This window comes from Gracilinanus agilis, chromosome 2, assembly GCF_016433145.1.
Source record: "Gracilinanus agilis isolate LMUSP501 chromosome 2, AgileGrace, whole genome shotgun sequence".
Lineage (NCBI taxonomy): Eukaryota > Metazoa > Chordata > Mammalia > Didelphimorphia > Didelphidae > Gracilinanus > Gracilinanus agilis.
The window spans coordinates 429,430,570-429,444,164 of record NC_058131.1 but is presented as its reverse complement, the minus strand read 5'-3'; the positions used below and the strand labels follow the sequence as shown (position 1 = coordinate 429,444,164).

Here is a 13,595-nt window from a genome sequence, read left to right as displayed (position 1 = left end):
CAACTTTCTGAAGATAACAAATAGATTTAGTAGGGAGGTTTATTTATAATCTTTAGATAGATCATCCTGTTGGTCTTCCCAAACCCTGTAATCCTTCTGATTCTGGTTCTAACAATCATTCATTGACTTATTAAAATCCCCATTACCACCAGGTATCTTTTGGATACTTAATTCAGAACCCAGACTCAGGAAGACTTATCTTCCTGAGTTCAAATCTGGCCTTAAACACTTACTAGCCATATGACCCTGGACAAGTCACTTAACATTCTTGGCCTCAGTTTCCTCATCTGAAAAATGAGCTGCAGAATGAAATGGCAAACCACTCCAGTGTATTTGCCAAAAAAAAATCCCAAATGGGGTCATGAAGAGTCGGACACTTTTGAAATCAATGAACAAAACTGTTCTTACTATGCTGTCTTGATTTTACTAAAGATTGGAAAAAATCCTTTAAATATTATATTGAAATATAGTAAACAAAATATTTTTTCTAGGCTGGGTAATTAAAAATTTTTAATTATTATTTATTTTTTGATATTTTTTCTTTTTAAACTTTTAATTCTAAATTCTGCTTACTAAGAAGGCAAGCAAAATGCTATCAAGTATACATGTGAAGTGATGCAAAACATATTTCCATATTAGGCATATCACAAAAAAGAAAAAAAACAGAGAAAATTATTTTTCAATTTGCATTTAGAATTCATCATTTCTTTCTCTGGGGATGGATAGAATTTTTTCATCATGAGTCCTTTGGGATTGTCTTGGATCATTGTATTCAATAAAGTAGTCAAGTCTTTCATAGTCAATCATCATTATAACAATGCTAGTACTGTGTACAATGACCTCTCTGTTTTTTGCACATCACTTTGCATCAATTCATTTAGGTCTTGTTATATATTTTTTTCTGAAGACATCCCCCTCATCATTTCTTATAGCATACTAGTATTCCATCATAATCATATTTCACAACTTGTTCCAGTCTTTCCCCAATTCACAAGTTTCTTCCAGATTTCCATTTCTTTGCCACCACAAAAGGAGCTTTTATAACATTTTTTTACATATAGGTCCTCTTCCTTTTCCTTTGATTTCTTTGGTATACAGACCTAGTTGTAATATTCTTGGGTGAAAGGCCATACACAGCTTTATATCTTTTGGGGGATAGCTCCAGATTGTTCTCCAGAATGATTAGACTAGTTCACAATTCTACCAACAGTTTATTAGTGTACTTCTTTCCCCTCATTCTCTCCAGCATTGTTCATTTCTAATAGGTGTAAGATGGTGCCTCAGAGTTATTTTAATCTGCACTTCTCTACTCAATAGTTATTTTGACCATTTTCCATATTATTATAGATAATTTTGTTTTCCTCTTGTGAAAACTTACCATTTATAGCCTTTAATCATTTAGCAATTGGGGAATGGTTCTTATTTTTAGAAATCTGACTCAATTCCTTATACATTTGAAAAATGAGTCCTTTATCAGAGAAATTTTCCTTTAATAGCTTTTGATATTACTTCATTGTCTATAGTAACTTTTAGGAAAATGAAGTTTCTCTGATTATCTCTTTTAATTGAATCCGATTTTGCTTATGCTTTATCTGAGATCATAATTGCCACCCTTGCCTTTTCTACTTCAGCTGAAGCATAATAAAGCTTTTTATTTTAATTCTGTGTGTTAACAGAACTCTGTTCTTTTTCAAGTTTGTCTCTTATAAACAACATATTGCTGGAATCTGATTTTTAATCTTTCCTACTGCTTCTTTTTTTTTTGGTGAGCTCATCCCATTCATATTCATAGTAATGATTATTGTGTATTTTCTTTCTAATTTTCTTTCATTTATCCTTTTCCCTCTTTTTATCTTGTTCCTCCTCAAAAATCTGTTTGCTTCTGAACACTCCATCCCTTAGTCTGTGCTCCCCCATATCTCTTATTTTCTTCCCCTCTTATTTCTCTATTGGGTGTGATAGATTTTTATAACCAACTGAATATGTATGTATTGTTGTGTTATATATATTCTCTCTCACTTTTTCTCTCTTTCTTTGAACCAATTCCAATGATATTGAGGTTTAAGCATTGCCCTGTATCTCTCCATTCCCAATTCCACTATAAAAACTCTTCCCTGCATTCTTCTTTTATGTGAGAAAAATTTCCCCATTCTATCTTTCCCTTCCATCTTCTCCCAGTTCATCTCTCTTCAATTTTTTCTTTTGGAGATCATCCCAAATAATCAACTCAAATAAAGCATACCCTCCATTTATATAGACTTCTTCTCATGGTCCTAATAATAATAAACTTCTTAGGAGTTTTATGTATCATCTTTCTATATAGGAATGTATAGTGTTTAACTTTATCAAGTGCCTTATGAGTACTTTTTGGGTTTCTCTTGTTATTCATGGTGTAAAATCACTGCTAGGGGCCTTGGAGCCTGTAACTAGACCAGCAGGAGATTGGGTTGGATGTTACTAAAGTTGAGCAACCTCAACTGGGAATGAATTTGGTATAGGTTAAATTCAAACCCTGGAAGCTAAGGGCCCAGTGACTCTACACTGCTAGCTGTTAGGCTCCTTTAAGATGTCTGGTGGGTGGCCCCACCCTACTGGAGTAACTGCCTCTTATTGGTTGAATGGCAGACTGACAGGAAGTGTTTGAATGAACTTCCTGTCCCAGCAATGGAGGCTTGGTTTAACCTCAAAGTGAACCACAAACTGCTTAATATTCTCTCCTCTTCCCTAATCTCCTTAGCCTTGGTAATATAGGAATAATCACAAGATTCACTGATTAAAGACTAAGGTAATGGCTATGCAATGGGGGTCAAGTGACTTGCCCAGGGTCACACAGCTGGAAAGTGTCTGAGGCCAGATTTGAACCTAGGACCTCCCATATGTAGGCCTGGCTCTCAATCCACTGAGTTACCCATGTTCCCCTCTTGCTTGGTTTAAAAATCTTTCCTTTCCCAAAGATCTGACAAGTATACTATTCTGTGCTCACCCAATTTACCTATAGTTTCCTTCTATATATTCAAGTCATTCACCCATTCTGAGTTTATCGTGGTATAGGATGTGAGATGTTGTTCTAGGTCCAATCTTTCCCATATTGTTTTCCAATTTTCCCAGCAGTTTTGCCAAATAGTGGGGTTTTGTCCCCAAAGCTGGGTTCTTTGGGTTTATTGAAGAATGTCTTGCTGAGTTTGCTTACCCCTAGACGATTCCACTGATACTCCCTTCTGTCTCTTTACCAGTATTATATTGTTTTGATAACTACTGCTTTATAGTACAGTTTAAGATCTGGCACTGCTAGGCCACCTTCCTTAATATTTTTTTCATTATTTCCCTTGATATTCTTGGTCTTTTGTTCTTCCAAATGAACTTTGTTATAGTTTTTTCTAATTCAGTAAAAAAAAGTTTTTGGTAGTTTGATAGGTATAGCATTAAATAAATAAATTAATTTGGGTAGGATAGTCATTTTTATTATGTTAGCTCATCCTACCCATGAGCAATCAATGTTTTTCCAATTGTTTAGATCTAGTTTTAATTGTGTGGAAAGGGTTTCCTAGTTGTGTATAATTCCTGTGTTTGTCTTGGCAGATATATTCCTAAGGATTTTATATTGTCTAGGGTGATTTTAAATGGAGTTTCTCTTTCTAATAGTTTCTGCTACAATGTTTTGGAAATATATAGAAATGCTGATGATTTATGTGCACTTATTTTGTGTCCTGCAACTTTGCTAAAGTTGTTGATTATTTCCCCTAACTTTTTAGTTGATTCTCTAGGATTTTTTAAGTAGACCATCATATCATCTGCAAAGAGTGATAGCTTAGTCTCCTCATTGCCTATTTTAATACCATCAATTTCTTTTTCTTCTCTAATTGCTACTGCTAGTGTTTCCAGTACAATGTTAAATAATAGAGGTGACAATGGGCATCCTTGTTTCACTCCTGATCTTATTGGGAATTGGGAATTTACCCCACTGCAAATGATGTTTGTTGATGGTTTTAGACATATAACATATATTATATTTAGGAAAGGCCCTTCTATTCCTAAACTTTCTAGTATTTTCAGTAGGAATGGGTGTTGTATTTTGTCAAAGGCTTTTCCAGCATCTATTGAGATAATCATGTTGTTTTTGTTGGTAGGCTTGTTGATATGGTCAATTATGTGAATGGTTTTTCTAATTTTGAAACATCCTTGCATTCCTGGTATAAATCCCACATAATCATAATGAATAACCCTCCTGATCACTTTCTGGAGTCTTTTTGCTAGTATTCTGTTTAAGATTTTTGTATCTATGTTCATTAGGGAGATTGGTCTGTAGTTTTCTTTCTCTGTTTTTGATCTACTTGGATTTGGGATCAGTACCATATTTGTGTCATAAATGGAATCTGGTAGAACTCCTTCTTTGCTTATTGTGTCAGAGAGTTTGTATACTATTGGAACGAGTTCTTCTTTGAAGTGTAGAAAAGATAATAAATAATGGAGACGCCAGGGATGTTACAATAAATCTAATAGTTGAGGGTACACATACTGGGTTGGAGGACAGACTGGACCAGGATAAGGAGTTCACTGGATTTATCACAGGAATGGCAGTTGATCTTAACTGTCACCCTGCTCTCCCTAGGCCAGAGTCTAGAAACAAGCAGGCAAGGTAAAAGGGGTTTAACAGCTTTAATTATGTTTAACTAAAAGGTGGGAAAGGGATTTCTATACTTAAAATCTAAAGGGCAAAACCACAGGGCAAGGGAAGGACTAATTCTACTCTAATCTAAGTGATCCAGCAGGCAGGGCCCATGGAGCAGTGCAGTCTCTGGGAAGCTGATACAAGCCTGGGACCAGCCAGTCTTGAACAGCACAGCTATGGATCAGATGGTTGGCTTTGAGGGTTCTCACAGTTTTCCAAAGAGGTTCACAGGATGCCAAAATCCTAAGTGGTCCAAGATACCAAGAAGAGTGAGTGAATTTGAGGTGCTGTCCACCAGGTCTCAAACTCCTCCTCTGCTTGGTTCTACTCTGTAGGTCTTCTCCTCTTGCTGGAAATCCACCTCCACTCAGGATCCCAAGGAAATCAGGAAGTAGGGTCTGAGATCTCCCTGGGCTGGCAAAAGTTTGCCCACCACTAATGGACTCTCTCTCTCAGGACACAAGGCACCTCCTTCCTGCTCTTTCATTCCATCTTAGAATTCTCCAGCTCCAGCTTTCCTGCTAGATGAACCTTAATCCTTAATTAACTAACTAATCTTCCTCACAACAGAAGATTTCATAGAATTCACTTGTGAATCCATCTGGTCCTAGCGATTTTTCCTTAGGGAGTTCTTTGATGGCTTGTTCAATTTCTTTTATCTGATATGGGATTATTTAAGTATTCTATTTCTTCTGCTGTTAATCTAGGCAATTTATATTTTTGTAAATATTCATCCATATTACCTAGATTGCTATATTTATTGCCATATAATTGGGCAAAAATAATTTTTAATGATTGCCTTGATTTCCTCTTCATTAGAGGTGAGGTCTTCCTTTTCATCTTTGATACTGATGATTTGGTTTTCTTCTTTCCTTTTTTATATTAGATTGACCAGTACTTTGTCTATTTTATTTATTTTTTCAAAGTACTAGCTTCTAGTCTTATTTATTAATTTAATAGCTCTTTTACTTTCAATTTTATTGATTTCTCCTTTGATTTTTATAATCTCTAATTTAGTTTTTAATTGGGGATTTTTAATTTGTTCCATTTCTAGTTTTTTTATTTTATGCCCAGTTCATTGATCTTTGCCCTCTCTAATTTGTTATTATATGCCCTCAATGATATAAATTTCCCCCTGAGTACTGCTTTAGCTGCATCCCACAGATTTTGGTAGGATGTGTCATCATTGTCATTCTCTTCAATGAAATTATTAATTGTTTCTATGATTTGTTCTTTAACTATCAGATTTTAGAGAATCATATTATTTAATTTCCAATTAGTTTTTGATTTGCCTGTTCTTATTCCCTTACTGATTATTATTTTTATTGCATTATGATCTGAAAGTATTACAGTTATTATTTCTGCTCTTTTGCATTTGTTTGCAATGTTTCTATGCCCTATTACATGGTCAATCTTTGTGAATGTACCATGTGCAGTTGAAAAGAAGGTGTATTCCTTTTTGTCCCTATTTATTTTTCTCCACATATCTATTAAATCTAATTTTTCTAGGATTTCATTCACCTCTCTTACCTCTTCCTTATTTATTCTTTGGTTTGATTTATCTAGATCTGAAAGAGGAACATTTAAATCTCCCAGTAGTATGATTTTACTATCTATTTCCTTCTTGAGCTCTGACAATTTCTCCTTTATGAATTTGGATGCTATGCCACTTGGTGCATACATATTGAGCAGTGCTATTTCCTCATTGTTTATACTGCCTTTAATCAGGATGTAATGACCTTCACTGTCTTTTTTAATGATATCTATTTTTACTTTGGCTTTATCAGAAATCATGATTGCCCCTCCTGCCTTCTTTTTCTTCATCGAAGCCCAAAAGATTTTGCTCCAGCCATTGACCTTAAACCTGTGTATGTCTACGTGCCTCATCTGTGTTTCTTGTAGACAACATATGGTAGGATTTTGGTTTCTAATCTACTTTTCTATTTGCTTCTGTTTTATGAGTGAGTTCATCCCATTCACATTCAAGGGTATAATTTCCAGCTGTGTATTCCCTAAAATTTTGGTATCCTTTCCTAATTCTACCCTTTCTTCTTACACTATTTCCTTTTAAACCAGTGGTTTACTTTAAATCAGTCCCCCTTGTCCCTTCCCTTGGTTTACTACCCTTTCCACCCCTTCCCTTCCCCTCTTATTATTTTTTAAGGCCTAATGAATTCCCTCCCCCCTCTCTTCCTCTCTCTTTATGAACTCCCCACCCCACTATCCCCTTGGTTTATCCCTTCTGGCTTTATCCATAGGGTTAGATAGAATTTGATACCCCGATGGATATAGCTACTCTTTTCTCTCAGGATTAATTCCACTGAGAGTAAGGTTTAAGTATTTCCTATTAATGCTTTCTTCCTCTCCTTCTTATATAGTATTCATCCCCTCCCCTTCCCATGCCCTCTTTGTGTAGTATAGATTATCCTAGTTTTCTTATTCCTTCAAGTTACTCTTGGTGCCATCATCTATTCCCCCCACACACACACACACACACTTTTCCCCCCATATCATCTTAGACTATTTAGTACTCCAACCTCTCCCTATGAATAATTCTTTTAATTACTCTAATAATGAGTACAATTTTTTAGAGTTATAGATAATATTTCTCCATATAGAAATACAAATAATTTGATCTTATTGAAGCCCTTGAAGAGGGAAATTTAAAGATAAGAGTTTTCTTTCTTTCCCTCTCTTTCTTATTTACCTTTTCATGTTTTTCTTGGTTTTTGGGGTTGGATATTAAACTTTCCATTTATTCCTGGTCTTTTCTGTGCAAATACTTGGAAATCTTCTATTTTGTTGAATGCCCATACTTTCCCCTGGAAGTATATAGTCAGTTTTGATGGGTAGGTGATCCTTGGTTGTAGACCCGGTTCTCTTGCCTTTCTGAATATCGTATTCCAAGCCTTGAGGTCTCATAGTGTGGAGACTGACAGATCCTGTGTGATCCTGATTGATGCTCCTTGATATCTGAATTTTCTCTTTCTGGCTTCTTATAATATTTTCTCCTTAACTTGGAAGCTTTTGAATTTGGCTATTACATTTATGGGTGTTGTCTTCTGAGCATTTAGTGTAGAGGGTGTTCTATGGGCTCTTTCAATGTCTATTTTGCCCTCTTGTTCAAGGATTTTGGGGCAGTTTTCTTGCATAATTTCTTATAGTATGATATCTAGATTTCTATTTGTCTGATTTTTCAGGAAGACCAATAATTCTCAAGTTGTCTCTTCTAGACCTGTTTTCTTGATCTATTATCTTCTCATTGAGATATTTCATATTTCCTTCTCTTTTGTCAGTCTTTTGACTTTACTTTATTAATTCTTGCTGTCTTAATGAAATCATTGCCCTCTACTTGCCCAATTCTAACCTTTAAAGACTGGTTTTCAGCTATAATCTTTTGGTTTTCCTTTTCAATATGGTCTATCTGGCTCTTCATGGCTTTCAACTGGCCATTTCTGGTCTTCAATTTGCTTATCATTTCATTTGATTCCTCAACATCAATTTCTAATTATGAAATTCTGCCTTTTAAACTGTTATTTTCTTGCCATATCTATTCCATCTTTCTCATGATCTCAGATTTGAACTCCTCAAGAGCCTGTGACCAATTTTCATTTTTTTGGGAAGGTTTGGATGTCTTTAATTGTTTATCCTCCTGTGTTTTCTGTTTTTTTTTTTCTGTGCAGAGTTATCAAGTATTTGAGCTTTTTTCTTGGTCTTTTTGGAGGTTCTTTCTTTGGCCTTTCTTGGGATCATTATGCTTTCTCAGCCAGAAGTCTGAGTAAGGCAGGTAGATTCTCTTCGTATGGAGGTAAGGATCAATTTTTGCCTGAGGCTACTTTGCAAGTCTCCTGGCTTCCACTGTCTGCTAGGCCTCTGCTGTCTATGGCCCCTCTCAGCCTCAGTCCTGTGCCCAAGGTCAGTGATCCCCAGCCTCATGGGGCCTCTGGTCTAGCTGTTTTCAGGGTCAAGCTCCTGTGGTCCTAGTTGGCTACCCAGAGCCTGGAAATTGGCTCGTGCTTGCTCTTCTACCTAAGGTTTTCCCTTGAGTCTCAGGGTGCTGAGCTGCTTCCATTGTTCACTGCCTCTCTCAGCTCCACTCCCGTGCCCAAGACCTGTGCTCTCCTGCCTCCTGGGGTCTCAAGTCTTGCTGCTCTCAGGGGCAAGCTCCTAGTAGTGCCAGTTAGCTGCCAAAGAGCTAGATTTTGCACCCCTGCTCGCTTTAACTCTGGTGTTTCACCTCTGCCTCTGGTACTGTGGGTGGGGTGGGGGAAGGTTGATCAGCTTATATTTTGATGGGTCCTATTTCCTCCCCCCCCCATAGTGTCGAAGTGCCCAAATCCCACATACCTTCGATATTGCAGCCTATTGTGGGGTCCTTTCTTTCATTTGGGTTAGTTGTTTTTTTTTGTCCTTTGGAGGTATGCTATATGGGTTGGTGAGGAGAGTAAAGAACACTGTTTCTACTATGCAGCCATCTTAACCCGGAAGTCCCTCCCTTGGTACTTTAATGAGGGCTCTGGCCCCTTTGTGACTGACAAATACTCCTCTTTACCTTGGAACGGTGAAAGAACTGCTTATGGACAATAGATTTACCAAATAGCACCTGCTGCACCCAGTTCTAGTAAAATGTCCCCTATAATCTCTTTCTGTCCATTTTTCTGACCCCCCTTATCATCTCTGGATTGAGAGCTCCCAAAGCTACTATTGCTGTTCACTGGAATATTTGCTATCTCCAAAATCCACCCCTGGTGCTGTTGCTGAATTGGGACTTCCATCTTTATGTCTCAGACCTTTTCTTGGACCTAAATTCCATTAGGCTGGAAAAATTTCTCATAGTGACTTTTTGTTAACGCTAACATTCAAAATGTGATTTGAAGAGTAACTTTAAGGTTGTTTGGGGGAGAATATTGGCAGACTTTAGCTGGGTTGTTGCCTGTACTCTACCATCTTGGCTCTGCCCAACAAAATATTTTTTTAAAAAGTTCAGTATCCAGCTTAGGAATGCTGATGCATTCCAACTTCTTCATTTTATATAAAAATGAGGCTTAAAAACATTTTGCCTAAATTCTTACAAATGGAAAATAGTAGAGGTGGGCTATTCAAACCCAAGTCTTATCATTTAACTCCACATTGCCTTCTGATATTCTTGAACCTGATCCTGAGGATGAAAATAGGAGGAAAAATGAGAAGAGTTAATATAATCATTAGTCTATACTGCTTCTGTTCCTTCAAAACACTATATTCCTTCAAAGCTCAGCTTAAGGACAACTACTTGAGGTCTCTCCTGATCCTTCTGGGCTTTCCTTAGAGCTGCCTCCACCACTATATGATTTCATATTTACATAATGTACATTTACTTATCTGTGGGCATGTTGTTTCCTCAAGTAAAATGTAATCTCCTTGTGGACAAGCACTATTTTTTTCCCTTTTATCTCTCTAATGCAGGGCACTGAGGTGGCACAATGCCAAGTCTGGAGTCAGGAAGACTCATCTTCCTCAGTTCAAATCTGGCTAGTTTTGTGACCCTGGGCAAGTTGCTTAATTCCATCTGCTTCAATTTTCTCATTTGTAAAATTGACTGGGAAAAGAAATGACAAACCATTCCACTATCTTTGCCAAGAGAACCCCAAAGAGGGTCACAAAGAGTCAGTCATGACTGAAAATGACAGAAAAATTTAATGCCCAGCATAGTAACTGGTGCATAGTAGGCAATGTAATAAATACATGTTGAATGAGTGGATTAATTGATGAGTAGATTCATTCACTCTTTTTTATATTGTCCTGTTGTGTTTTCATTCACTAGGGAAGGTTACTTAAAAGCAAGAGTCACTCTTAAGGTGAAAGGCAGGACTGTTAGGGCACAAAAATAGCAGCAGCAGGAAAGAAGATGGAAGAGAGCTATAGGTAATTATCCCCCTTGGGAGGGAGTTCTGGGGGAGATTATGGGACCACAGCACCTAGGTATCCAGTCCTAGACGCTTGAGCATCCAGTCTTTGGCCAGGAGGCTGCTACCTCTAGCTGTTCTTCAGGGATGGGATGCATAGGCTTTAAAGAGAACACCCATCTCCAAGCTCGGAGTCCCCACTGTAGGGGCTGATATGGGGATGGGGCGCTTTCCACTTCCAATGTTGCAACTGTAGTGCCAGAACCAGACACTACAATGCTAGGGTCATCCAGGAGGAGGCTTCTCATTGTATAGGATGGAATAGAAGTGCAGGCCAGAGCCAAGAGGCATCCAGGGAAGCTTCTAGGAGTCTGAGCAGCAGGCCATAATTTTAGAACTCATGATGGAGGCACAGTGGGACTTGGTGACCAATTCATAAGCTGCAAGATGGACAACAGAACTAGGAAGATCCCTTAGCCCATAAAGTCAATGAAATGTGGAGACCAAAGATACTTCTGTGAGCATCTTCAAAGCAGCTGCTGAAGCTCCAGCAGAGTAATAGCAGGAGGAAGTAGGGCCAGGAGGGCAGGAGACCCTTGTCTCAAAGTAACAGAGGGTGGAGGAACTGGACAAAGATTGTGCTAAGCCATTTTAGGTAGTGGTGCCATAGATGGGGCACTAGTCATTAAAGGAGCTCTGGGTCTGTATGATTACACTGGCCACCATGGTCCCATCAGGAAGGCTGCCATGAAAGCATGAGCTCAACACAAGGCAGTCAGAGGAGCTCCATTGCTGTCCCACCTTTACTTATTCACTTTTAAAACCTCATGTGGATTTTGTTTAAAAATGAAAACTTAACTTAAAACTGAAGACTGGCTACTGTAGATCTTTTTCAGAAAGATGCCTGCTTTAGTCTATGGAACCTTTGATATGTAAATTTCTAATTCTTCTAAACAAGGATTTTGACAAGACTGACCAGCAGTGAGAAGCTTTTTAATGTCAATGTTCCAAGGATAATGGGGTTTTCTCAATTGAGCAGTGCTCTTAATATTGGATTTCTTTTCACCAGCCTGGTCTTTCAGAGCTTTCAAAAACCAGATTCCTTCCTCTGCCCTCTGCAATTCCCACCCCATGAACACATTAACATTCATTTCTCCGCTTTGAAACTCTCAGTTCTCTTTTGACTGGAAAGTTTTTCATTTAAAATATGAGGCCAATGTGGCAAAGTCATTAACTGTACCTTTGGTATTAATTGCAAGCATATCTATCATGCTGAATCTGTTTGTCATTAATAGAAGGTTGGGTTGGGAAACCTTCCTGCAATGTTCCTAGCACACTTTTGGGGCTAACACATTAGCACAGCTATGCTATTGACCTGACCTATTGATAAAATGACAGATCAATGTTTTAGCAGACCTGATGAGTGACAGATTTAGGTGAACGAAGGAGAGTTGCTTTCAAAATGATCTGCCAATCAACCCTGGTTTGAACTGTGATTTAGTAGAAGATTCATAAAACAATTGGGATGTGTAAAAGCCTGTATACCTTTGAACATATGCTTGACTTGGTCTTTCTCCTTTAAAAAAAAAAAAAGGATTCTTTCCTACAGAGTACTCTCTGGGGAGTGCAGGGGTTTAGTTGATTCAGTGTTCTATGTATAGCCTGGAGGCATCCAGCAACTTGTAGAGTGGGAGCTCCAGGGAACAGTGACCTCAGGTTTAAGTTAGTCCAGAGATTTCCATTGTCCAACTCATAAGCCCTAATAAAGAAGTTTACCTTTCATAGTTCACTACAGGCTGCAATTAATGCAAAACTATGACATTTAATGAAATGGCAATAAGAAAAGTAGAACCAAAATATTTCCCTCAAAGACTCTAGGAAATAAACTCTCACCCCTACATCTATTATCAAATACACATATTATCAAAGCAAAGAAAGGATTCACAATGGGAACACATGGAAAAGTTTGTGTATGTAGGGAATATGTATGACTGAGGTACATTCATGGAAGAGCAGCTCACATCTCTGATTCAGCTCACTAATGCCATTCATCTCCAGCCCCTTGGCCAACTTCTAGTTTCTACAGCTTGGAGTTCTGCTGTTCCTCTGCTGCTGCCAGTTTTGGGCTCATCAAAAACTCATAGCTATTTCTTTCTCCAGGAAAAGTGGGTATTGTCATGTTTTTCCAAGAGAAGAGTATATGTAGTTCAAAAAAATTTTATATGTATATAAAATTTAGAAAAGACAGGAATCTTTTACTATGACCCCCCCCCCCCAAATCTTTCCTTCCATTTCTCCAGTCTTCGGTTCTGAGTCTTACCACCTAAGCAAGAAATTATTAGCTCACATTCCCAAATCTATAGAAAAGAAAATCCTTTTAGTTAACATGCCCCCACAAGCAGTCTTTTCCCAATTTAAGCAAGGGTAAAAAGTTTATTCAGTTACCAATTTTAATCTCTAAAGCCAATAAATCGTTATTTACATAATAACCAAAGAGTTCTGGAATTCAGATTTCTTTCATATTCAAATCTTATGTCTCTTCTTTATATAGAGAATGAACAGGAGGAGAAAAGCCAAGTCAAGCCCAGTGGTCAAGGAGTCTCCTCCAGTATCTCAACTACATCCTTGACCCTTTCATATATAGATGTGACTGGACAAAGTTTGAAAGGGGTTTGTTTTGGTGCTTGCCATACTGGTTAATAAGGCCTCATAAAATTCTTATAAAGTTTACAAAACTCTTTCACCCACCCCTTTATTCATCTTTTCTTCACAACAACACCTTAAGGGAGGTGAGGTAGGGATTATCATTCTTATTCTACACATGAGGAAACTGAGGCTCAGATAGGTGAAATGACTTGCCTGACGTCACACAGCTAGTTAGAAAGAAGCCTGGACTGGAATGCAGGCCTTTTAATTCCTACACTACATTTAATTCCTGACACATTGTATTCCTTTAAATATTTTGGTAGGAGACAATCATGTGGCTCAATGGATCTCTAGTTTGGAATTTGAGACCTCAGCAAATGTAGACAGAAGAGATA

At 37.7% G+C, this 13,595-nt stretch overlaps 1 pseudogene; it reads right to left on the bottom strand.

Moving 5' to 3' along the window:
- Nucleotides 1-10,717: 10,717 nt before the first annotated feature.
- LOC123233895 lies at nucleotides 10,718-11,280 on the bottom strand (annotated as a pseudogene).
- Nucleotides 11,281-13,595: the final 2,315 nt, after the last annotated feature.